This window comes from Mirounga leonina, unplaced genomic scaffold (genome assembly GCF_011800145.1).
Source record: "Mirounga leonina isolate KUSES-001 unplaced genomic scaffold, KU_Mleo_1.0 Mir_179, whole genome shotgun sequence".
Lineage (NCBI taxonomy): Eukaryota > Metazoa > Chordata > Mammalia > Carnivora > Phocidae > Mirounga > Mirounga leonina.
In genome coordinates, this window is record NW_023270466.1 from 7,141,829 (window position 1) to 7,165,642 (window position 23,814).

Below are 23,814 nucleotides of genomic sequence, written 5' to 3' on the forward strand. Positions count from 1 at the left end.
CGGTGAGACCCGCCTTCCCTGGCCCGGGCGCCTCCCAGTTCCGCCAGTGCCGGCCGCTTTCCGGTCCCCGTCGCACCGATGGCTGAAGAACAGCTTCGGGTTGAATTGTTCGCGAAGGCTGGCAGGATGGGGCCAAGATTGGGAACTGCCCCTTCTCCCAGAGACTGTTCGTGGTACTCTGGCTCAAGGGAGCCACTGTCAGCGTCACCACTGTTAACACCAAGAGGCGGACCGACAGTACCGAAGCTGAGTCCCGGGGGGCAGCTCCCGTTCCTGCTGGGCACCGGCACCGAAGTGTACATGGACACCAGCAAGACTGAGGAGTTTCCGAGGCGGTGCTGCGCCCTCCCAGGTTCCCCGAGCTGGCAGCTCTGAACCCTGAATCCCACACAGCTGGGCTGGACATATTTGCCAAATTTTCTGCTTACATCAAGAATTCAAACCCGGCACTCAAAGATAATGTGAAGAAGGGGCTCCTGAAAGCCCGGAAAGTTTTAGACAATTACTTGACATCCCCCCTCCCAGAAGAAGTGGGTGAGACCAGTGCTGAGGATGAAGGCATCTCTCAGAGGAAGTTTCTGGATGGCAATGAGCTCATTCTGGCTGACTGCAACCTGTTGCCAAAGCTCCACATAGTACAGGTGGTATGTAAGAAGTACAGGGGATTCGGGGCGCCTGGGTGGCTCAGTTGTTGGGCGTCTGCCTTCGGCTCAGGTTATGATCCCAAGATCCTGGGATCGAGCCCCGCATCGGGCTCCCTGCTCGGTGGGGATTCTGCTTCTCCCTTTCCCTCTGCCTTCTGCTTGTGTTCCCTCTCTTGCTGTGTCTCTCTCTGTCAAACAAATAAATAAAATCTTCAAAAAAAAAAAAGTACAGCGGATTCTCCATCCCGGAGGTGTTCCGTGGTACTTGCAAATTGCCTATGCTTGGGAAGAGTCCAGATGATGAAGAGATCGAGCTGGCTCACGAGCAAGTGGCCAAAGCCCTCACATAAGTCCCTCCTGAGGCTCGAGGCTCCCTCTTCCCTCTCCATTTTCTCCATAAAGGTGCCAGCTGGTTTCCATGGGCTACCCAAGGGACACATTCCAAAATGGCCCGTGGGCAGAGAATCCTGGAGCACTTTGTGCAGGGCTGGCTGGGGGGCTGAGGGGAAAGATGGGGAATCTAGGTAAGATTTTTATTGTGGGGTGGTGTGGGTAGGATAATGTATTTCAGTGATAAAATACAGAATGAAAAAAATAAAAACGAAATGGAGAGATACACTGAGAAAAGCAAAACGATGTTTTTTGTTTATTTTAGGCAGTTTTCAAGTAATCAAATTTTATCTAAGACATAAGAATTGTTTTTCAAGCATCAGAATGAAATGGTGGGAGGTAAAGAGAATATTGATCTACATATAATTACTTTATGTTTGTGGATTATTTGTTCAATAAAGATGATTTTTAAAGCCTCTCTAAAAAGCTCTTAAAAATAGAAACAACAGATTGTGATTATTTTATTTTTGCAAGATATTAGTATTAATACTTTTTGGGACCTACCAAAAAAGTAACACCAATGGAGTGTTTGTCAAAAATATTTACTGGCAATATTTTAATGTTATGACTGACAGAGGTGACAGATAACAATTAAGTTTAATGTAACAGTTGGGGCAAACAATACACTACCCAAAAAGCTTGAAAGGAAAGGATGAAAAATGAGATATCCATTGGGACTTTGAAAAGCTCTGATTTTTTTTTTTTTTTTTTTGGAATCCAGGAGGTCAAACAAATACGTGAAGCTTTGCATTTGGTCAGGAAAGACCTGAAAAGGCCTTAAGTTCTCACCTCTGGCTAATCTTGAGGTTCTTCATAAGCAGAAAGTGAAGGCTAAGGCAGAGTGGTAAACTATATAGCTGAGTGTTGAAGTGTGTACCAACATGCACAAAGAGTCTCCTTGGTAAAGACTATAGATTTATTGGTTCCAGGCATCTAAGAACATCTCTGTCCAATTATTAGCTGACCACTAGGCTAACAAAGCAGAGACTTCAGCATACACATGCAACAAAATATACTGATTTTATAGCATTCATTCAGGAAACTCACTAAACACACACACAAACAACAACTAAAATAAGTAGCAACAACCAAAGCTCTGGAGAGATCTGGTTTTCAAAGTTGCCACATTATACTATTTAAAATGTCCAGTTTTCAACAAGACTTAAAAGACATGCAAAGAAACAAGAAAATGTGGCCCATTTATTGGGGGGGAAATAATCAGTAAATACTGTCCCTGAGGATGCAGATATCGGACTTACCAGACAAAAACTTTAAATCAACTATTTAAAACATGTTCAAAAAGCTAAAGTATATCATGTCTAAAGAACAAGGAAAGTATAAGAATAATGTCTCATCAAGTAGTCAATAAAAAAAGATAGAAATTACAAGAAGGAACAAAATAGAAATTCTGGAGCTGAAAATTACAATAACTGAAATTAAAAATTTACTAGAGTAGTTCAAATTTAGATAGGAACTGTCAGAAGAAAGAATCTATGAACTTGGAGATAGGTCATTTGAGATTATCCAGTCTAAGAAACAGAACGAAAAAAATGAAGAAAAATACAGAACCTAAGAAACCTGTGAGACACCACCAAGCATACTGACATATGCATAGTGGGAGTTCGAGAAAGAGAGGAATATAAAGCTGGGCAGAAAGAATATTTAAAGAAGGAATGACCAAATTTACTGAAAAACATTACACATGCAAGAAACTCAATGAACTACAGTTAAGACAAACTCAAATAAGGCTGGTCAAGAGATAGTTACTTCAGTTGATTATTCACAGTCAGTTATAGATCAAATAGATCCTTTCCTAGACATATTATAATTGCACTGTGAAAGGCCAAAGACAAAGAGTCTTGATGTTATATATGAATCACATGGTAACCACAAACCCAAAACCTATAATAAATAAAGAGAAAGGAAGCCAAACATAACACTAGAGAAACTCATGACAAAGAAAGAAAGAGGGGCACCTGGATGGCTCAGTCGTTAAGCATTTGCCTTCAGCTCAGGTCATGATCCCAGGGTCCTGGGATCAAGTCCCACATCAGGCTCCCTGCTCAGCAGGAAGCCTGCTTCTCCTTCTCTTTCTCCCTCTCCCCCTGCTTGTGTTCCCTCTCTCGCTGTGTCTCTCTCTGTCAAATAAATAAAGTCTTTAAAAAAAAAAAAAAGAAAGAAAGAGAGCAAGAGAAGAAGAAAGGAACAGAGAATTAAAAGAAAAACCAGAAAATAATTAACAAAATGGCAATGAGTATATATCTATCAATAATGTCTTTAAATGTAAATGGCCTAGATGCTCCAATTAAAAGACAGGGTGACTGAATAGATAAACAAAACAAAACAAAACAAAAAAACCCCACCAAGACCCATCTAAATGCTGCCTACAAGAGCTCTCACCTCTAGCCATCCAAGATGCTGAAACAAAAGAAGGCTGGGGCAGACAGGGCCCCAACCCCTGCTATTGTGAAGAAGCCAGAGGCCAAGAAGGTGGTCAATCCCCGTTTGAGAAAAGGTCCAAGAATTTTGGCATTAGACAGGACATCCAGCCCAAAAGGGACCTCACCCACTTTGTCAAATGGTCCCACTACATCCAGCTGCAGCAGCGAAGGGCTATTCTCTATAAATATCTAAAACTGCTTCCCACAATTAACCAGTTCACCCAGGCCTTGGACTGCTAAACAGCTACTCACTGCTTAAGCTGTCCTACAAATACAGCCATACTGGACTAAGTATATGCTGTTAAATTTTCTCTACATAAAAGTAATAAAAAGTTCTCTTTCATCCAGTGTCAAATACATACATACATACATATGTACAAAGCAAAAGAAGAAGCAGATTGTTGGTCTGGACTCAGAAGAAAGCTGCTGGTGAAGGGGATATCCCCACTGAGGGGCTGCCTGTCCTTGAGCCTGGGATTAATACTGTCATCACCCTAGTGGATGATGAGAAGTGTCAGCTTGCTCATGATGTGGATCCATTGAGCTAGTTGTCTTCCTGCCTGCCCTGTGTCGTAAGATTGGGGGCTCCCTATGCATTATCAATGGGAAGGCCAGGCCAGGATCTCTGATCCACAGGAAGACCTTCACCACCGCTGCCTTCACACAGGTTAACTTGGAAGACAAAGGAGCTCTGGCTAAGCTGGTGGAATCTGTCAAGACCAATTACAATGACAGATATGATGAGATCCACTGTCACTGGGGAGGCAACCTCCTGGATCCAAAATCAGTGGATCACATTGCCAAGTTGGAAAAGGCAAAGGCTAAAGAACTGGCCACCATACTGGGCTAAGTATATGCTGTTAAATTTTCTCTACATAAAAGTAATAAAAAGTTCTCTTTCATCCAGTGTCAAATACATATATACATACATATGTACACACATACTGCCTATATGAGACTCGCCTCAGACCTAAAGATACATGCAGACTGAAAGTGAAGGGATGAGAAAACATTTACCATGCAAATGGAAGCAAAGAAATAGCCAGTGTAACAATACTTATAGCAGACAAAATAGACTTTAAAACAAGGACATTACATAATGATATAAGGCTCAATCCAACAAGAGGAGATAGCAATTGTAAATATCTACATTGAGCGTACCCAACATCAGAGAACCTAAATACATAAAGCAAATATTAACAAACATGAAGAGAGAAATTAATGGTAATACAATAATAGTAGGGGATTTTAACATCCCACTTACATCAATAGATAGATCATCCAGACAGAAAATCAATAAGAAAACAATGTCTTTGAATGACATATTTGACCAGATAGGCATAACAGGACATAACAGACCATATGGACATATACAGAACATTCCATCCAAAAACAACAGAATACACATTCTTTTTAAGTGCACATGGAACATTCTCCAGAATAGATCCCATGTTAGGCCACAAAACAAGTCTCAATAAATTTAAGAGGATTGCAATCATACCATGCATCTTTTCCAAACACAGCAATATGAAACTAGAAATCAATCATAAGAAAAAAACTGAAGAAACACAAGCATGTAGAGACCAAACAACATGATACTAACCAACCAATAGGTCAATGAAGAAAATGAAGAAGAAATTTAAAAAAATACATGGAGACAAATTGTCAACGTCTAGTGCGTTGGGATCCCTGGGTAAGGGTCTACGAAATCACCAGGACACAGGGGATGCAGAACAAAGGCAGCACTTGCAACTGCATACTGCCGTTTATTACTCACATAGCTATATACTCGCAGTGATCAGATAAACTTAAAGTATCAAGCCAACATCCGTGAAGTGAAATATACACGAAATTCAATAAGAACAAAATACATCCTGTTTATGCTTGCAGAATAAAGAATTCTCTTAGCCATCCTTCCTTTGGAGACAACATGTTCTTTGTCTTTAGAAAGAACACTTCTGATTAGAAAGACACACTTTAAGCGAGGCAAGAGCCACTTCCTGCTGATCCAGGCATTTAGGACTTGCAACATGAGATAAGGGGAAGAGAACATTTTCTCCTCCTGGCCCAGGCCTGCCTGGCCGTCCTTAACCTCAGTGCAGTCCTCAAATGATCTGGGCCTGCAAGGGGCTTACAAGCCTACACCATCTCACAAATGAAAAGAAACCATGATGTCCAAAATCTTTGGGATGCAGTGAAAGCAGTTCTAAGAGGGAAATATACAGTGATACAGGCCTATCTCAATAAAGAAGAAAAAGCTCAAAGAAACAATCTAAACCCCCCAAAAAATTAGAAAAAGAAGAACAAACAAAGCCCCTGGTGATTAGAAAGAAGGAAATACAGATCAGAGCAGAAATAATGACATAGAGATGAAGAAAAAGGAGAAGAAGGGGGAGAAAGAAAGAAAGAGAAGAAAGAAGGAAGGAAGAAAGGAAGGAAAGAAGAAAGAAAGAAAGAAAGAAAGAAAGAAAGAAAGAAAGACAAGAAAAAGATAAACAAAATTGATAAACCCTTAGCCTTAGCCAGACTCATGAAATAAAAAAGAGGAAGGACCCAAATAAAACCAGAAATGAGCAAGGAAAAGTAACAAGTGACACCACAGTATTACAAAGGATTATGAGACTGCTATGAAAAATTATATGCCAACAAACTGGACAACCTAGAAGAAATGGATAGATTCCTAGAAACATACAATCTTCCAAAATTGAATCAGGAATAAGTAGAAAATCTGAACAGACCAATTACCAGTAACAAAATTGAATCAATAATTGATTGACTATTGGGGCACCTGGCTGGCTCAGTCAGAAAAGCATGCTTTTCCATGATCTTGGGGTCATGAGTTTGAGCCCCACATTGGATGTAGGATTACTTAAATAAATAAATAAATCTAAAAACAATCAATTAACTATCAACAAAATAAAATCCAGGACCAGATGGATTCACAGGTGAATTCTACCAAACATTTCGAGAAGAGTTAATACTTATTCTCTTCAAACTATTCCAAAAAACAGAAGAAGAAGAAAAGCTTCCAAATACATTCTACAAGGCCAACATAGCCTTCATCCCAAAACCAGATGAAGACACCACACACACACAGAAGAAAACTATAGGCCAATATCCCTGATGAACATAGATGAACATAGTCCTCAATAATTAGCAAATTGCATTCAACAACACATTAAAAGAATCATTCATCATGATCAACTGGGAATTATACCAGGGATGCAAGAACAGTTCAGTATTCACAAATCAGTCAACATGATATAGCACATCAACAAAACAAAGGATAAAAATCAAATTATCATCTCAATAGATACAGAAAAGGCATTCGACAAAATTCAACATCCACTCATGATAAAAATTCTCAACAAAGTGAATTTAGAGGGAATACACCTCAACATAATAAAGGCCATATGTGAAAAATCCATAGTTAACATCATACTTAACAGTGGAAAACTGAGAGCTTTCCCTCTAAGATCAGGTACAAGACAAGCATATCTATTCTCACCGCTTTTATTCAACATAGTACTGGAAGTCCTAGCCACAGCAATCAAAGAAGAAGAAGAAATAAGAGCCATTCATATTGGTAAGGAAAAAGTTAAAATGTTACTATTTGCAGATGAAATGATATTATACATAAAAAACTCTAATGACTCACCAAAAAGCAGAAGTAACAAATGAATTCAGTAAAGCTCCAGGATATAAAATTAATACCCAGAAATCAGTAGTGTTTCTGTACACTAATAATTTGAAGTAACAGAGAAATTAAGAAAACAATGCCATTTACAGTTTCACCAAAAGAATAAAATACCTAGGAATAAACTTAACCAAGGATGTGAAAGATCTGTACTTTGAAAACTATAAAATATTGATAAAAGAAATTAAAGATTACATGAACAAATGGAAAGATATTCCATGTTCATGGATTGAAAGAAGTAATATTGTTAAAATATCCATACTACCCAAAGCAATCTACAGATTCAATGCAATCCCTATCAAAATAGCAACAGCATTTTTCACAGAACTAGGACAATTAATACTAAAATTTGTATGGGACCAGAAAAGACCCTGAATATTCAAAGCAATTTTGAGAAAGAAGAACAAAGCCAGAGGTATCACAATTCCATATTTCAAGATATACTACAAAGCTGTAATAATCAAAACAGTATGGTATGGACACAAAAAAATAGACACATAGATCAATAGAACAGAATAGAGCCTAGAAATAAACCCATACTTAATGGTCAATTAATCTATGACAAAGGAGGCAAGAATATACAATGGGGAAAAGACAGCCTAGTCAATAAGTGGTGTGGGGAAAACTGGACAGCTACCTGCAAAAAATTAAAACTGGACCACTTTCTCACACCAAAATACACAAACTACAAAAAACAAAACAAAACAAAAAAACCTCGAAATAAATTAAAGACCTAACTGTGAGACCTGAAACCATAAAATTCCTAGAAAAACATATAGGCAGCTATAGAGACATTTTTCTAGACATCTAAGGCAAGGGAATCAAAAGTAATATGAAACTATTGGGACTACCTCAAAATAAAAAGCTTTTGTACAATGAAAGAAACTATCAACAAAACAAAAAGACAGCCTACTGAATGGGAGAAGATATTTACAAATGGCATATCCAATAAGGGGCTAATATCCCTATATAAAGAACTTATACAACTCAACAACAAAAAGCCAAATAATCCAATTAAAAATGGGCAGAGAACCTGAATAGACATTTTCCCAAAGAAGACATACAGATGGCCAATAGACATGAAAAGATGCTCAACATCATTCATCATCAGGAAAATGCAAATTAAAACCACAATTAGTTATTACTTTAGCCCTGTCAGAATGGCTAAAAGAAAAAAGACAAGAAATAACAAGTGTTGGGACTGATGTGGAGAAAAAGGAACCCTCATGCATTGTTGCTGGGAATGTAAACTGGTACAGCCATTGTGGAAAACAGTATGGAGCTTCCTCAAAAAATTAAAAGAAGAACTGTATAATCTAATAATTTCATTACTGGTTATTTACCCAAAGAAAACAAAAACACTAATTTGAAAAGATATATGCCCCCTTATGTTTATTGCAAAATTATTTACAATAGCCAAGATATAAAAGCAATCCAAGTGTCCATCAATAAATGAATGAACAAAGAAGATGTGGTATATATGTAAAATGGAATATTACTCAGCCATAATAAGAATGAAATTTTGCCATTTGTAACAACATGGATAGATGAAGAGGGTATAATGCTTAGTGAAATAAGTCAGTCAGAGAAAGACAAATACTATATGATTTCCCTCATATGTGGAATTTAAGGAACAAAACAAACAAAGCAAGAGACAAAAAAAAAAACCAGACTCTTAAATACAGAAAACAAACTGGTGGTTGCCAGAGAAGAAGGGGTAAAGAAGAATAGGTGAAGGGGATTAAGAGTACATTTAGGGCGCCTGGGTGGCTCAGTTGGTTAGGCGACTGCCTTCGGCTCAGGTCATGATTCTGGAGTCCCGGGATCGAGTCCCGCATCGGGCTCCCTGCTCAGCGGGGAGTCTGCTTCTCCCTCTGACCCTCCTCCCTCTCATGCTCTCTCTCATTCTCTCTGTCTCAAATAAATAAATAAAATCTTAAAAAAAAAAAAAGTACATTTATCGTGATGAGCACTGAGTAATGTATAGAATTGATAAATCACTGTATTGTATACCTGAACTAATATAACACTGAATGTTAACTATACTTCAGTTAAGAAGTGTAGATCAGGGCGCCTGGGTGGCTCAGTTGGTTAAGCGACTGCCTTCGACTGGGGTCATGAGCCTGGAGTCCTCGGATGGAGTCCCACATCGGGCTCCCTGCTCAGCGGGGAGTCTGCTTCTCCCTCTGACCCTCCCCACTCTCATGCTCTCTCTATCTCATTCTCTCTCTCAAATAAATAAATAAAATCTTTAAAAAAAAAAAAAAAAGAAGTGTAGAACACAGGCAGTAATTCCTCTGACTTCAGCCATAGAAACATTTTTCTAAATATGTCTCCTCAGGGGGCGCCTGGGTGGCTCAGTTGGTTAAGCGACTGCGTTCAACTCAGGTCATGATCCCAGAGTCCTGGGATCGAGTCCCACATCGGGTTCTCCCTCTGACCCTCTCCCCATTCATGCTCTCTCTCACTCTCTCTCTCAAATAAATAAATAAAATCTTAAAAAGTACATGTAAGGAAATGTGTCCTCTTTTATACTCTTGGGAGAAATGTAAATTATCACAGCATTTTGAAGGGCAATTTGACTATTTCTTTTTTGTTTGTTTGTTTGTTTGTTTTTTATTATTATTTATTTATTTATTTATTTTATTCTTATGTTAATCCCCATACATTACATCATTAGTTTTAGATGAAGTGTTCCATGATTCATTGTTTGTGCACAACACCCAGTGCTCCATGCAGAATGTGCCCTCCTCAATACCCACCACCAGGCTAACCCATCCTCCCACCCCCCTCCCCTCTAGAACCCTGTTTGTTTTTCAGAGTCCATCATCTCTCATGGTTCGTCTACCCCTCTGTTTCCCCCGCTTCATTCTTCCCCTCCCGCTACCTTCTTCTTCTTTTTTTTTTTTCTTAACATATATTGCATTATTTGTTTCAGAGGTACAGATCTGAGATTCAACAGTCTTGCACAATTCACAGCGCTTACCAGAGCACATACCCTCCCCAGTGTCTATCACCCAGTCACCCCATCCCTCCCACCCCACCCCCCACTCCAACAACACTCAGTTTGTTTCCTGCGATTAAGAATTCCTCATATCAGTGAGATCATATGATACATGTCTTTCTCTTTTTGACTTATTTCACTCAACATAATACCCTCCAGTTCCATCCACGCAATTTGACTATTTCTATCAGTTAAAAATTTCTATAGCTTTCAACCTAGTAATTATTCAATACAGCAACATTTTTCCCCTGTGCATAAGGTGGTTATGTGCCTAAGGTCATTTTCCCCTGTGCATAAGGTCACTGCATTATTGTTTAAAATATTAGAAAAAATTTGAACAGTCTAAATGTCCATCAGTAGAAGAATAATATGGAATAACATTGTCAAACTATGCTATTAATACATACCATGAAATACTATGCAGTGAATAAAAGAAATAAAATGAAGCTGAATGTGTGGCATGGAGAAATCTCTAGGACATATTTTTCTAAGTGAAAAAGCAAATTACAAAGCAATAGGAACAGCTTAATCTCAGTGAGGTTTTTAAATGGCATAGAAAAGATAGTCATACCCTCATGGGAGCACAGTAAAATTCTTCTTGGTCGACTGGGTAACATGAGTAACCAGATATAAATCATTGTTAGCAGCCTAATAATACTGGGGATAACCTGATAAACCTCCTCAACTCATGATTGCCATATTCATAGTAATATAGAAACAAGAGGGATCCAGAATTCTCACACAAGATGGTTGAGAGGGACAGTCCTGTTGGAAGACAGTGCCAAGAGACTTGCCTTGATGCCATCTCTCATAGCAAGCATGATGTTTTTATGTAAAATAATGTATATTACATATCAATACAAAATAGCAAACACTTTTACAAAATTTGCACAAGATTGAGGCAGTTTCCATTATTCATGCAGATGGATTTTACTATTATTACTTACCTCTGGAACTGTTTTTGTTGACATAGGTGGTGATTTGGGGTATCTTCTAAGCACTCCTCAAAACCGCCCCCATCAGCAAGCATAGTATACTGGGCAGTTTTACCATTCTGCCTAGTATTGAAAGTGACTGAGTTACTGTGAGGTACTCATATTGACTCTTATGTTCCACAAAAGACATAAATTTCATTATTTTAGACCCACAATGATTTAATTGTCAGCTTGATTTGGAATCAAGTTCAAAAATGGGATATGTAATCATACATATTATTATAAGTAATAATATAATTTGGCAGGGAGCCTGGCTGGCTCAGTTGGTAGAGTGTTGGACATTGATCTCAGGGTCATCAGTTCAAGCCCCATGTTGGGATAGAGATTACATAGAAAAATAAAATCTTTAAAAAATTATATAATTTGTCTTGTTGGAATAAAATCCAAAATAGGCTAAATTGAAGCAGTTTAATTAAATAGCTGATTAATAATACGTTCAACAAGCACTTAAATCTTGTAAGAAGTCATTGAGCTGACTCTTGGGATGGCTTCCTTCTTCATTACGCTTAAGATCTGTAGGTATGTTGGGGGCTTATACCAAAGGTAGTCAGTACATTTTGTATCTATGGAAAGTTTCTGCTGTGGCATTTCATCTTAATTATTGTCATTAAATTAAGATAAGTAAGGACAAATATATCTTTAGTTTAAGTTGTATTTCTCCTTACTTCTGGTGTCAGAGATTAATTCTGAAGAATGGTGTCAGTACAGTTATTGTTGATATTCTTTTTTATGCTTTTTATTCAGATCTGATTCTGGATTTATAGGAAAGATGAAAAATAGCACAGAGAGTTTTCATATATCCCTCACTCAGCTCCCTCTAATGTATAACCACAGACAATGATCAAAACCAGAAAATTAACATTAGTACAATGTTAATTTAGTACAGTGTTACTACAACTGTAGTAAACTACAGTTCTTATTCAAATTTCACCAATTTGTGGTGCCTGGCTGGCTTGGTCAGTAGAATATGTGGCTTTTAATCTCAGGGTTGTGAGCTTGAGCCCCACGTTGGGGATAGAGATTACTTACATAAATAAACTTAAACAATTTTTTCACCAATTCTTTTCAGTAATGCCTTTTTTTCTTCCAAGATCCTATCTGGGATCTCATAGAACATTAAGTTATCATTCATCCTTACTTCCCTCTAGCCAATAATAGTTCTTCAGTGTTCCTCTGTCTTTCATGGTCTTGACAGTTTGAAAAAAAAATTGATTAGTCATTTAGTTGGACATCCCTCAACTTGGATTTGTGACTGGCTTCTTTCGCTAAGCATTTTTTAAATGTTTATCTGTGTTGTAGTGTAAATCAGTAGTTCCTTTTTATGGCTGAATAATATTCTATTCCATGGCTATATTTTATGTGTGTGTATATGTATATATACACACCACATTTTGCTTAGCCATTCATCAGTTCACAGACATTTGGGTTGTTTCCATTTTTTGGCTATTATGAAGAGTGGTGCTATGAACATTCATGTACAAGTTTTTATGTGGGTGTATGTTTTTATTTCTTTTGGATAATACCTAGGAATGGAATTGCTGGGTAATATGGCAACTACATGTTTAACTTTTTGAAGAACTGCTAAATTGTTTTCTATTTTTTAAATATAGATTTTATTTATTTATTTGAGAGAGAGAGACACAGCGAGAGAGGAAACACAAGCGGGGGGGCGTGGGAGAGGGAGAAGCAGGCTTTCCGCCGAGCAGGGAGTCCGATGCGGGGCTTGATCCCAGGACCCTGGGATCATGATGTGAGCAGAAGGCAGACGCTTAATGACTGAGCCACCCAGGCACCCCCTAAATTGTTTTCTAAAGCTACCACACCATTTTACATTCCCACCGCAGTGCATAAGGATTCCATTTTTTTCAGCAACACTTGCTTTTATCTGTCTTTTTCATTATGGACATGATGTCCCATAATTTTTAAGAGTTCTGTATATTTTAAAATATTAGTCTTTTGTTTATGGTATATTTTCTGAATATTTTCTCCCTGGTTGTCAATTGTCTCTTGACTTGGTTCATGGAATTTTTGTCAAACAAATTTATTAGAAATTAGTGATTTGAGATGTCACCTTTGTTACACACTGTTTCCATATGTACTTGGGTCTAATTCTAACTTTCTGTTGTATTCCACCGGTCCACTTGCCCATTCATACACCAGTACCACACTGTTTTGATTATAATGACTTTTATGTATTAATACCTAGTAAAGCTAGTCCCAAACAGCTTTTCTTTTTCAGTGTTTTCTTGGCTATTCCTGCATGTTTGTTTTTCTATATGAACTTTAGTATCAACTTGTCTGACTGTATAAAATGGTTTGCTGATAGTTTTTTTGGAACTGCATTAACTTTACAAATTAACTTAGGGAGAACTTACATCTTTAAAATATTCAGTCATCCTATCCAGCCTATTTTATTGTCCTTCGGTAGTGCTTTAAGATTTTCCTCATATAGCTCTTATACATTTGTTGTTAAATTTAATTCTAAGTACTTAATCTTGTTTGTTGCTATAGTAAACAGTGTTGTCTCTAACATTGTCTTATGTTTATTGTTTGTGTATATGAAGGCTATTGATTTTTATGTTAATGTTATATCCTCCTACTTCACTGAATTCTTTTATTGTTTAACTTAAATTTATCATTGATTTTTCTGGGGTTTCCAGGTATAGAATAATATCATCTGCAAATATAAATAGTTTTACTTCTTCTTTATCCATTCTGATGCCCCTAGTTGATTTATCTTATCTAATTGTATTAGTTAATACCTCTAGTACAGTGTTGGATAGCAGTGGATAATGTGCATTCTTGTCCTGTTTCCGGTCCTAAAAGTATTGCTGGTAGCATTTGACTATGAAATAAGAAATTAGCTTTAGGAGCATGCGTGTGTGTGTGTGTGTGTGTGTGTGTGTGTTAAGAAAGTATTCTTTAACAAAAATACTAATTCAAAGGTATACATGCACCCAATGTTTTTATAGCAGCATTATCTACAATAGCCAAATTATGAAAATAGCCCACGTGTCCATCAATTGATGAATGGATGAAGAAAATATGGTATATATTAAAAGATTTTATTTATTTATTTGACAGAGAGAGACACAGCGAGAGAGGGAACACAAGCAGGGGGAGTGGGAGAGGGAGAAGCAGGCCTCCCATCGAGCAGGGAGCCTGATGCGGGGCTCGATCCCAGGACCCTGTGATCATGACCTGAGCTGAAGGCAGACGCCCAACGACTGAGCCACCCAGGCACCCCTTAAAATAGAATATTATTGAGCCATTAAAAAGAATGAAATCTTGCCATTTGCAATGACATGGATGGAGCTAGAGAGTATTATGCTAAAAGAAATAAATCAGTCAGAGAAAGATGAATACCTTATGATTTTAGTCAGTTGTGGAATTTAAGATACAAAACAAATGAGCAAAGGGAAAAAAAGAGAGAGAGAGGCAAACCAAGAAACAAACTCTTAAGTATAGAAAACAAACTGATGGTTCCCAGAAGGGAGATGGGTGGGAGGATGGGTTAAATGGGCGATGGGAATTAAAGAGGGCACTTGTGATGAGCACTGGGTATTGTATGGAAGTGTTGAATCACTATATTGTGCACCTGAAACTAATAATACCCTGTACGTTAAATAACTGGAATTTAAATAAAAACTTTTTTAAAAAATATTTTTTAATTCCTATATACCTGAGTGTTTTTATGATGAATAGGTATTGATTTATTCAAAGGCCTTCTCAACTTCTATACAGATATAATATGATCTTTTTCTTAATTTATTATTGTGGTATGATGTTAATTAATTTCCGAATATTAAACCAGATTTGCATTTCTGCAATAAATCCCACTTGGTCCTGATGTTTTATTTTCTTAATGTGGGAAATTTTTTTGCTAATATTTTAATTAAAATTTTTGTATCAATATTCATGAATTATATTGGCCAATAGTTTTCTTTCTCTGTACTGTGTCTAGTTTAGATATCAGTATTATGTTTGCTTCATAAAAGAAATTAGAAAGTTTTCCTTCCTTTTTAATGTCCTATATTAATGGTTTGGTAGAATTTTCCTGTAAAATCATTTGGGCCTGGTGCTTTCTCTTGGGGGTAGTTACTTAATAATTTTCTGTCTTCTCTATGGAGATTGGTCTTTTAAAACTTTCTAATTCTAATGGGTCCAATTTTGCCAATCTGAATTTCCCTAGGAAATAATCAATGTCTTTACCATTTGTATGGAAGTCTTATATGATTGCAAGTTTTTTCTTGTCTTAGTGGTTATTTTCCCTTGATATTCATTTAAAGTGTGTTTTCTTTTCTTTTTATTTATTTGTCAGAGAGAGAGCACAAGCAGGGGGTGCAGCAGGCAGAGGGAGAGGGAGAAGCAGGCTCCCCATTGAGCAGGGAGCCCGATGTGGGGCTCAATCCCAGGACCCTGGGATCACGACCTGAGCCGAAGGCAGGCACTCAATCGACTGAGCCACCCAGGAGTCCCTAAAGTGTGTTTTAAAAGAAACCCAGTATGGGGCGCCTGGGTGGCTCAGTCAGTTAAGCGTCTGACTCTTGATTTCAGCTCTGGTCATGATCTCAGGGTCATGGGATTGAGCCCGCATTGGGCTCTGCACTCAGCACAGAGTCTGCTTGAGATTCTCTCCCTCTGCACCCACCCCCATTCAAACTCTCTCTCTCTCAAATAAACAAATAAATAAAATATTTTTAAATAAATAAATAAACAAAAGAAACCCAATATGATGGGTGAAGGAATGAAAGGAGACTTTTTTCTTCTTGGTGCACTTCTATATTACATTTCTTCTCCAGTGGAAATATTCATGTACTACTTATATAATTTTTTAAAGGATTTTATTTATTTATTTGAGAGAGAGAGCATGACCAGGAGAAGGAACAGAGGAAGAGGGAGAGAGGGAGAATCCTCAAGCAAACTCCCAGCTGAGCATGGAGCCTGATGCGGGGCTTGATCCCAGGACACTGAGATCATGACCTGAGCTGAAGTCAAGAGTCAGCCACTCAACTGACTGAGCCACCCAGGCACCCCTACTACTTATATCATTTTTAAAAAGCAATATGAACAGAAGAATAAAGCCCAAAGGACACACACACACACACACACACACACACACATCCTCTAACTGATAAGGGGTCTGTGGCTCAATTAGTCTCCTTTGATATAAATTAACATGTCAAGATACAATTTGAATCAGCCAACTATTTTAAAAATTACGTTTGTATCTGAAACATATTTTGGAGATGATTGCATTATTAGTTAGATGAGCCAATTTTTAAGGTGCATGCTGTCCCCCATCCCTCCAACGAAACAGAAAGCCTCTCTGTGAGCTCAGATATAGACTTCTCCTACAGCTCTAGCACAGTCCCCCAGTTATACCAGGTGCTTAAAAGTTGATGACTAAGGGGCGCCTGGGTGGCTCAGTCAGTTAAGCATCTGACTCTTGATTTCAGCTCAGGTCTTGATCTCAGGGTCATGAGTTCAAGCTCTGTATCAGACTTCGCACTGGCCATGGAGCCTACTTAAAAAAAAAAGTTGATGATTGATTATTACTTTGGCATAGTTATAACACCTTATGTTTTCATGATGCTTTTCAGGTGTTCAAATATTTTCTTATTTGGCCCTCACAATACCAAGTTAGGTAGACTTGGCAGGGTATCTGCATTTTATAGGTGAAGAGAAAAATCTCAAAGAGATTAAGTGGCTTTCCTAAGGCCATCTGGCTGACATGGGATGGGTTGGAACTGGCACTAAGTCCACTCCTCTTTTATGCTATGGTGCTAATTGCAGCCTGATTTCTCTAAGACACGTTTTAATGGTATGCCCCATCACAATGTTTGCTAAATGATAGTGTCAATAACAGAGATGTTATATAGGCAAAACAATTTAGAGATTGCACTTTTAAATGCTCACTCGGCCTTAAGAGGGTAATTATATAATATATAATGACGTAGGAAACCCAGCCACTTTAAAAAACTTACTCTAATGGTGAAATTATCTGCGATGCTAAGCAAAAGAACCAAGTACACTGTATTGCTTAGCATTTCTATTTAGCTGCAAGTAGAGTTTTTAGACATTCCACCCCCATTCATTCAACACATATTTATTGAGTGCCAAGTACATGCCAATCCCTTTTTTCAGCACTGAGGATACAGAAGTGAACAAAACAGAGTCTGTGTTCTCAGGGCTCACACTCTAGTGGAGGGAGACAGACAACGAACAAATGAATATACACTATGGGCAATGCTATGGAGGAAGAAATGGAGCTTTAAATGGGCTGGCTGGGGAAGGTCTTTCTGATAAAGAGACATCTGAGCGGGACATAAAAGAATGTAGGAAGTGAGCCATATTCCCTCCAAGCAGAGGGAATAACAGGTAGAAAGGCCCTGGGGCAGGAGAGAAAATTCTGTCATTCTTAAAAGTGTAGAAGAGGAACTACCTCATCCTCAAATGATCCATAGAGAGCCACCAAATCTACACTTTCTCCCAAGATTGGTGACTGGTGTCTTGGATTTACATGATTGCTTTTATTTAAAATAACACTTCTAATAAATAGTAAAAACTACTTTGCCTCTGTTGCCTAAATAATATCAAATATATATTTTTTAATTTTTAAATTTTTTTAGAGAGAGAGAGAGTACAAGCTGGCAAGGGGCAGAGAGAGAGGGTGAGAGAGAATCCCAAGCAGGCTCCACGCCCAGCGAGGAGCCCACTGTGGGGGCCAATCCCACAACCCTGAGATCACGACCTGAGCCAAAATCAAGAGTCAGATGCCTAACTGACTGAGCCACCCAGGCACCCCATTATCAAACTTTTTAAAAAAGAAAATACTGAGGGGTGCCTGGGTGGCTCAGTCAGTTAAGTGTCTGCCTTCGGCTCAGGTCTTGATCTCAGGGTCCTGTGATTGAGCCCTGCATCGGGCTCCCTGCTCCATGGGGAGCCTGCTTCTCCCTCTCCCTCTGCCCCTCCCCCTGCTTGTGTTCATGCTCTCTCTCTCTTTTTCTTGCTCCGTCTCTCTTGCTCACTCTCTCAAATAAATGAATAAAATCTTTTAAAAAAAAAGAAAATACTGAACATTTTATTTCTTTATTTATTTTTACTTTCATATCTTCCCCACATAGACACTGTCTTTTTTCTTTTTTCTTTTTTTTTTTTAATAAATTGAATTTTTACCTAAAGGACTAAAGCTACATAGCACGGGGCTTTTGAAAAATTTAGTTGACCAGGGAAAACAATCAGAAGAGATGCTCTTTTAGCTGGGCATTTGAAGAGCTGAACTGACCTTTGTGTTATAGAAACCACACTTCTTGCTCAAAATGTTTGTTTGCCTTCCTCATATATAGGCTTTATGCTAAGGAAATAACCAGGATATTTAGTGTTTTGTGTCTCTGACCTCCGAGTTTAATGACCTCCAAACCCAAAACTCATGACTTCAAACAGCAGCCATATTATTACCTTATGATTCTGTGGGTTGACCTAACTCAACTGGGCAATTCTGCTGGTCCTCTTGGTGTTTCTCAGGCAGTTGCACCACATGGTAGGGGAGGTTATAGTCATCTGGAAGCTTGCCAGTGATGCAGGAATAGCTGATTCTCCTTCCCCAAAATAGTGTTGGGCTTCTCCTCTCTATTTGGGCTTTCCACATGGCGGCTTGGGCTTCCTCACAGCATGGCAACTAGGTTCCATAAGGAAATGGAAGCTGCCATTCTTTCTAAAGGCTGAGCGCAGAATTGGCACAGCATCATCTCCACTTCATTCTATTAGTTAACAGAGTCACAGCCAGTCCAGATTCAATGAAGGAGAGGACTGCACAAGTACATGAGTAGCATGGAATTGTAGTGCATTGAGATCCATCTTTAGAGACCAATTACAGCACCTTCTCATCCTGCATCATTGTTAGGTGTGTTTGCTCTTGTTACATAACCAAATAGAAAGTCTATAACACATGCTGGGAAAAAGTATTATGCAAACACAGAAAAAGGAATAACCAATCCTTTCTGGCAGAGAGAAAAATGACTTTGATGGGAAGGAGATTTCAAGCTAAATCTTCAATGATGAATGGTCTCCCTGGGAAGCTCAGGTAGGACAGGTGAGGCAGAGGAAATAGTGTATGTGAGCCTGCTGAGGCATGAAGGAGCCTGTGGTGTTTGGGGGAACCCAGGACCTTAGGAGCATATGAAAGGGTAGAGGAGATGGTGGAAAAAACTGAAGAGGAAATCTGGGGTTTGATCAAGACAGGATATTCCAGGGGCCTAAAGAGCACTTCCACTAGCTGAAAGAAAAGCCAGACCCTCCTTTGGGTAAAGTTAATTCCTCAGCATGTACCACCTACCTGTATTTTGGAATACACATTGAGAGTATAGGTTTTAGTTTGCCTGGGCTGGCCTGCTCCATGTGGTTGCCATGATGCTAATTTATAAATATTCTCATTCTCCTCTCCTGAGTACATGGGATTGTGCTTCCTTAACCCCTTTGAAGATAGGTATGGTCTGATAACTTGCCTTAGTTGAAGAAATGTAAGTAGAAGTGATGAGCAAGCAAAAGCTTTAGAAGCCAATGAGAGATTGTGCTCGCCTCAGCAGCATGTACACCAAAATTAGAACAATACAGAGAAAATTAGCATAGCTCCTGCACAAGGATGACATGCAAATTCATGAAGCATTCCATATTTTTGAGAATTTATAAAACTCAACACCTAAAAAACAAATAATCCAATTTAAAAATGGGCAGAGGACATGAACAGACATTTCTCCAAAAAAGACATCCAGATGACCAACAAACACAAGAAAAGATGCTCACCATCACTTATCGTCAGGGATGCAAATCAAACTACAATGAGATATCACCTCACATCTGACAGAATGGCTAAAATCAACAACACAAGAAACAACAAGTGTTGGCAAGGATGTGGAGAAAAAGGAACCCTAGTGCACTGTGGGTGGGAATGCAAACTGGTGCAGCCACTCTGGAAAACAGTATGGAGGTTCGTCAAAAAGTTAAAAATAGAATTACCTTACAATCCAGCAATTGTTACTGTGTATTTACCTAAAGAATACAAGAACACTAATTCAAAGGGATACACACACCCCTATGTTTATAGCAGCATTATTTACAATAGCCAAGGAATGGAAGCAGCCCAAGTGTCCACCAATTGATGAATGGATAAATAAAATGCGACACACACACACACACACATATATGATGGAATACTATTCAGCCATAAAAAAGAACAAAATCTTGCCATTTGCAATGACATGGATGGAACTAGAGAGTATAATGCTAAGCAAAATAAGTCAGTCAGAGAAAGGCAAACACCATACGATTTCACTCATATGTGGAGTTTAAAAAACAAAATAAACAAGCAAAGGGAAAAAAATAAGAGAGCCAGTGAAAGCAAGAAACAGACTGGTTTTTTTTTGTTTTTTTTTTTTTAAAGATTTCTCTTACTTACTTGACAGAGAGAGAGACAGAGAGAGAAGGAACACAAGCAGGGGGAGTGGGAGAGGGAGAAGCAGGCTTCCCGCCGAGCAGGGAGCCCGATGTGCGACTCGATCCTGGGACAGTGGGATCATGACCTGAGCTGAAGGCAGATGCTTAATGACTGAGCCACCCAGGTGCCCCAAGAAACAGACTCTTAACAGCAGAGAACAATCTGACAGATACCAGAGGGGAAGGGGTAGAGGAGATGGGTTAAATAGGTGATGGGGATTTAGGAGTACACTTGTCATGATAAGCACAGGGTGCCATATGCAATTGTTGAATCACTACATTGTACTCCTGAAACAAATATAACACTGTATGTTAACTAACTGGAATTAAAATTAAAAATTAAAAGAGGAAGTCAATGAGAGATTCATCACATATCCTTCCCCCACCTCAAGCACCACAGAAACAGGCTGAGATGGAGGCTTCATGAGCCTGGGCCCTGAATAACTATGAAGAGCAAGTGTTCTGCACTGGCCCTTAGTGGGCTTGCAGTGTGAGTGAGAAATAAACCTTTGTTGTATTAAACTGCTGAGATGTAGGGATTATTGGTTACCACATATATCTTAGTCTATTTTGACATTATACTGTAGGTGATCTTGAGCAACTTATTTGGCTTCCCTGTGCCTTAGTTTCTTCACCTGTGGAGAGGAAACAATAGTAGCTCCCTCTTTTATTTTATTTATATATTTGAGAGAGAGAGCATGAGTGGGGGGGATGCAGAGGGAGAGGGAGAAGCAGACTCCCCGCTGAGCAGGGAGGCCACGGTTGGGCTCAATCCCACAACCCTGGGATCATGACCTGAGCAGATGCTCAACTGACTGAGCCACCCAGGCTCCCCCTGAAGTATCCTTTTTAGAATTCCTTTTCTATCTTTCTTCCTTTTTTATTGAAGTATAAGTGAAAATACTACATTAGTTTCTGGTGTATAACATAGTGACTCAACAAGTCTATACATTATGCTAGGCTCACCGCAAATGCAGCTGCCATCTGTCACCATACAACACTATTAGAATACCATTGATTATATTCCCTATGCTGTGCCTTTTATCCCTGTGACTTATTCATTCCATAACAGGAAGGCTGTACCTTCCATTCCCTTCACCCATTTTCTCCCTTCCCCACTCCTCCCCTCTGGCAACCATCAGTTTATTCTCTGTATTACAGGTCTGTTTCTGCTTTTTGTTTGTTTGTTCATTTGTTTTTCTTTTTCTTTTTTCTTTTTTTTAGATTCCACATGTAAGTCAAATCATATGGTATTTGTCTTTCTCTGACATTTCATTTAGCATAATGCCCTCTAGGTCCATCCATGTTTTTGCAAATGGCAAGGTCTCATTCTTTTGTATTTTCTACCTTATAGTTATCCTCCTATCGCAACTTAATTCTCTATGTTTAGTCTCCCATTTAAATTGCTGTGTGTTCCTGTTTTTTGATTGGGCTCAGACTGATCTATAAAGCATTTGCACACAACAGAATATATTGTGGCCATTAAAATGATGATGTAGATGTATTAACTGTATCTATGTCATTGCTGAGTGAAACAACTAAAATTATATGTGTATATATGCATGAAGAACACTGGAAGGGTGTCAGAAACGGTTAGTGGTTATTTCCAGGTAATGAGATTGTATGAGTTTTACTGTCTTTGTACTGTTCTTAGTTTTACTTTCTTCCCATGAGTGTGTATAATTTCACCCAAAGCAATAAAGTTAATTCCTTCCAACCCTCAAAAAACCCAGGTGATATTCTGGTTCTGGCACCAATTCCATTGTGTGCGTTGTGGGGAGGGGAATCCCACACAGCATCTAATAATTCTCCAGACACCAACAGAGTGAGAATTCAACTCCGTTCTGACACTATGTACCCCGAGATAGCATCAGATTGCACAGGTTAAGGGTTCACTTCTATAAGACTGCTTTCTGCTCCAGATGCCAGTCGCAAGTGCTGGTTGTTACATATGCTTCTGACTGACTGGCTATAAATCAGAGGTGGCCCAAGATCCCCCTCCTCAGGTTCGATTAATTTGCTAGAACGGCTCACAGAACTCAGGGAAACATGTTACTAGATTTCTGGTTTATTATAAAAGGATATAAATCAGGAACAGCCAGGTGTTAGAGATGTATAGGGCAAGGTATAGGCAAAGGACACAGAGCTTCCATGCCCTCTTTAGGCACACCAGTCTCCCCAAATCTCCATATGTTCATCAACCTGGAGGCTCTCTGAATTCCATCCTTTCGGGTTTTTATGGAGGCTTCTAACGATTGATTAAATCATGGCCATTGGTGATTGATTCACCTTCCAGCTCCCCTGCCCTCCCAGAGGTCAGGGGGTGGGACTGCAACTTCCAACCCTCTAATCATCTGGTTGCCTCCGTTGGCAACCAACCTGCTACCAAATTCTGAGGGTTTGGGGATCCGTGAGCCAGGAACTGTGAACAAAGACCCAATGTATATGAGAAATGTATTTTGGTCATCTGAATGACCAAATAGATATTTTTTATAAATCACAACATTGCACTGGGTGACACCCTTGATTTTAAAAGGTAAAGTCCAAACTCCTTACCATGGCTTATGATGTAATTTAAGGCCTAGCCCCTCCTTATTGGTTTAACCCCATAATCTGTCATTCTACACAGAAATTCTAATTAATGGGAAGTCAATCATTCATCAGACCTGGTCTAAAATTCCCTCCTTTTTGGAACCTTTCCCAATTCATTCCCGTTAACCTTGTGTTATAGTGTTAAATTCATCAAAAGTTATATGGCTAGGGACTTTTCAATGGAAGAGGTGGTCTGAGCCCCTGTTGGTGCAGGATCTCTGTCCTTCTTGGGGAGCAGGGGGTAGGCTCTTTTTCATTGTAAGCTGCTATACCAGGCTGAGCACCTCAAACATACCAGCTGCTAGATAAGGCTAAACTATGTCAGGGACAAAGGACAACCAGGTTTCCATCAGATGATACTGACAGATCCAGTTGCTGACTTTGTACTTTTGCTTTAGCTCAGTGCTTCTCAAATTTTACTGTGCACAGACATCTTTTACGGTTGTTGTAAAGTGCAGATTCTGATTCAGTAGCTCTGAGGTAGGCCTGAGATTGTGCGTTTCTAACAAGTTCCTGATTTTCTAACAAGATGTGCAGGTGCTGGTCCATAGACCAT

The 23,814-nt window shown here is 38.9% G+C and overlaps 1 non-coding gene and 1 pseudogene across 1 annotated transcript; both read left to right on the forward strand.

Annotated features, from left to right (window-relative positions):
- The first annotated feature begins 78 nt into the window (after positions 1 to 78).
- On the forward strand, positions 79 to 4,325 carry LOC118023360 (annotated as a pseudogene).
- A 15,418-nt stretch (positions 4,326 to 19,743) lies between these two features.
- LOC118023383 lies at positions 19,744 to 19,850 on the forward strand. The gene has a single exon (XR_004682790.1). It is a non-coding gene; the product is annotated as a U6 spliceosomal RNA (small nuclear RNA).
- The last annotated feature ends 3,964 nt before the right edge of the window (positions 19,851 to 23,814 follow it).